Source organism: Lactuca virosa, chromosome 8 (assembly GCF_052849685.1).
Source record: "Lactuca virosa cultivar CGN04683 chromosome 8, Lactuca_virosa_CGN04683_v6, whole genome shotgun sequence".
Taxonomy (NCBI): domain Eukaryota; kingdom Viridiplantae; phylum Streptophyta; class Magnoliopsida; order Asterales; family Asteraceae; genus Lactuca; species Lactuca virosa.
The window spans coordinates 31,966,102-31,969,952 of NC_136433.1; positions in this window are offsets into that span (position 1 = coordinate 31,966,102).

The following is a 3,851-nucleotide window of genomic DNA, read 5'->3' on the forward strand; positions in this document are numbered from 1 at the left end:
CTGTTCGCTGGTGGAACACTCTAGGGAAGACCCTAAGCCCCAATGAGCCACTGCAGCTGACTTGGGCAGAATTTTTGGTACACTTCAAGCGCAAGTACTGCTCAGCCCAAAATCTGCTCGAGCTAGAGAACCAATTTCTGACATTGAAAAAGGGAAACATGTCCGTTGATGAATACACCAATGCCTTCACTGACAAAATGGAATTTGCTTTGCGCAACGTTCCAGACGAGCTGACAAAAGTTGATAAGTATGCAAAGGGACTTCCATGGGAGTACGTTGTGCCAGTACGCCAGGCAACTACTCTGGAGGCTGCTATCTGGGCTGCCAAGTCTGTTGAGGAAATGATCAAGGGAAGAGCCGCCAGTATGGTTGAGGTTGGCGAAAAGAGGAAATTTGATGGGTCGTCAAAATCTAACAAAAAGAACAAGTATGGTTCAAAGAAATCTGGAGGAGGAGGAAACGAAGCAAAGTGGTGCGAGAAGTGTAAAAAGAAACACTCGGGGAAATGTAGCGAAGAGGTGACTTGCTACAAATGTGGAAGGACAGGGCATTACGCCAACGAGTGCACATCCAACAAGAGGGTGTGCTATGGATGCAATGAAGAAGGGAACATCGCTAAGGATTGCCCAAAGAAGAAGGAGGTGGCAAGGCCCAATGTCCCATCGAAGCTAAAAGCCAGAGCTTTCCAGATGACCCTCGAAGCCGCGAAGGAAGCAGCGGACGTCGCTTCAGGTACCTTTCTTGTAAATGGATTGCCTTCCAATATATTGTTTGATTCTGGAGCAAATTACTCCTTTATATCACATAAAATTGGTGGAAGACTAGCATTGCCTATAAAAAAAACTCGACGATGCTCTAGTTGTATAAGTTGCCAGTGGCAAATTCATAACTGTTAGCGATTGCATTAGGAATATCGTCATCGACTTGAACGGAAATGAATTCCACGAGGAGCTGTTGCCTATTGAGCTAAATGGTTTCGATACCATACTGGGAATGGATTAGCTTAGCGCCAATGATGCCGAGATACTGTGCAAGAAGAAGATAGTAAGAGTGAACCCGCCTGGGAAAGAGTCATTTGTGGTCTACGGGGACAAACGTAGAGTGAATTCTAGAATAATTTCCCTAATGAAAGCCAGAAAATGTTTGTCCAAAGGATGCACATCATACTTGGTATTTGTGATCGATGCTAAGAAAGAGAAGAAGGAGATGCAAAATATACCAGTGGTGTGTGACTATCCGGAAGTCTTTCCCGAAGATCTTCCTGGATTGCCCCTGATAGACAAGTGGAGTTCCGAATAGACTTGTTACCAGGAACAACACCAATAGCAAAAGCACCATACCAATTAGCACCGACGGAGATGAAGGAGCTTACGACGCAACTTCAGGATTTGTTGGACAACGGTATCATTAGACCTAGTTCATCGCCCTGGGGAGCTCCGGTGTTATTCGTGAAGAAGAAAGATAGGAGCATGAGGATGTACATAGATTACAGAGAGTTGAACAAGGCAACAGTGAAGAACAAGTACCCATTGCCGATGACAGGGCCGGTCCAGACGGTGGGCAACCCGGGCGACCGCCCAGGGCCCACGTCTCCAAGGGGCCCAAAATTTATGGGCTATGTAGTGCATATATAAAAAAAATTATTACCTAAATGATTTTTAGGGCGTAAAGTTGGTTCAAACTCAAGCTAGCTTAAAAGATAAACAATTTGGTTTGCTTGTTATTGCTAATTGAACGTGTTTATAGTGAAGAATAAATGATATTATTTTTGAATCTTTATTATTTTGTCTTTAAAGGGCCCTTTTTTTATTTTCGCATTGGGCCCCATATACGTTTGGACCGGCCCTGGCCGAGGATTGATGACCTTTTTGATCAGCTGCAAGGTTCGAGTTATTTCTCCAAGATCGATCTTAGGTCAGTTATCATCAACTAAAGGTGAGAGAGCAGGATATTGAGAAAACCACATTCAGAACGAGGTACAGACACTATGAGTTCTTGGTTATGTCGTTTGGACTAACCAATGCTACAGTAGCATTCATGGATTTGATGAACAGGGTTTGTAAACCGTTCCTCGATAAATCTGTAATAGTGTTCATAGATGACATTCTGGTTTACTCAAAAAGCGAGCAGGAGCATGACAAGCATCTACGAGAGGTGCTAGAAGTTTTGAAGAAGGAGAAGTTGTACGCAAAGTTCTCCAAGTGTGATTTTTGGATTCGAGAAGTCCAATTCTTGGGTCACGTGGTTAATCAATAAGGGATCATGGTTGACCCAGCAAAGATTGAAGCTGTGATGAAGTGGGAACGACCGAAAAGTCCTATGGAGATCCGAAGCTTTCTAGGATTAGCCGGATATTACCGAAGGTTTATCCAAGGCTTTTCTTCGATAGCGGCTCCATTGGCAGCTTTGACCCATACAGGAGCCACTTATACTTGGAATTAGAAACACGAGGAAGCATTTGAGAAGCTAAAGAACAAGTTATATGAATCACCGATTCTTTCTCTGACCGAGGGAGTTGAAAACTTCACAGTCTATAGCGATGCATCTGGAGTTGGGTTAGGTTGGGTTCTGACCCAAAGGGATAAGGTGATAGCATATGCATCGAGACAATTGAAAGAACACGAAAAGAACTACCCCAATCATGATCTAGAGTTGGCAGCGGTGGTATTTGCACTAAAGATATGGAGGCATTATCTTTACGGCACAAAGTGCAAGCTTTTCACTGATCATAAGAGTCTTCAGTATCTCTTTGATCAAAAAGAGTTGAATATGAGGCACGACGCTGGCTAGAGTTGCTTAAGGATTATGATTGCGATATACTTTACCACCCTGGTAAAGCAAATGTTGTAGCCGATGCTTTAAGCTGAAAACTGAGCCTAGAAAGGAGAAGGCCAAGAGCGTTAAGAATTGAAGTTGTCTCAACGATCGTGGAAAGTATTAAGAAAGCTCAAGAATAAGCTTCAGAGAAAAATGACCGAAAAGAAGAGCGTTTGGGCAAAACGCTGGTGTTCGGTACGAACAATCAAGGGTTAAAGGTATTCCAAGATAGGATTTGGGTATCTAAGATGGTAGGAATAAGAGATCTTCTGATGGAAGAAGCTCACAAGACCATGTAATCGATTCATCCCGGCAGCACAAAAATGTATAGGGATCTGAAACCTTACTACTCGTGGCCGACGATGAAGCTCGATGTTGCAAAGTATATGGCCGAGTGTGTGACATATGCAAGAGTTAAGGCACAACATCATAAACCGTATGGGAGTTTAGAACCTTTACCTGTAGCCATGGGTAAATAGGAAGACATTACCATGGATTTTGTCACTAAACTGAGCAGAACGAAGGACGATCACGACATGATTTGGGTAGTCGTTGATCGGTTCACTAAGAGTTCACACTTCATAGCAGCTAATGAAAGATGGTCGATGGATAAGGTCGCGAATGCTTACGTGAAGGAGGTGGTAAGACTTCACGGTGTTCCTTTAACGATTGTATCGGATCGTGATAGTCATTTCACGTCAAGGTTTTGGAGGAGTCTACAAGAGGAATTGGGTACAAAAATGTGTTTAAGTACAACTTATCATCCGCAAACTGATGGTCAAAGCGAAAGGACGATTCAAACGTTGGAGGATATGCTAAGAGCGTGTACCCTAGAGTTCCAAGGTAACTAGGATGAATATTTACCTCTGGTAGAGTTTTCCTACAACAATAGTTACCATTCGAGCATTAAGATGGCACCTTATCAAGCCTTATACGGACAGAAGTGTCGTACGCCGTCTTGTTGACTTGAAGCCGGAGAAAAGCAATTTATGGGCCCCGAGATAGTCCATCAGACTGTTGAGAAGTTAAAGGTG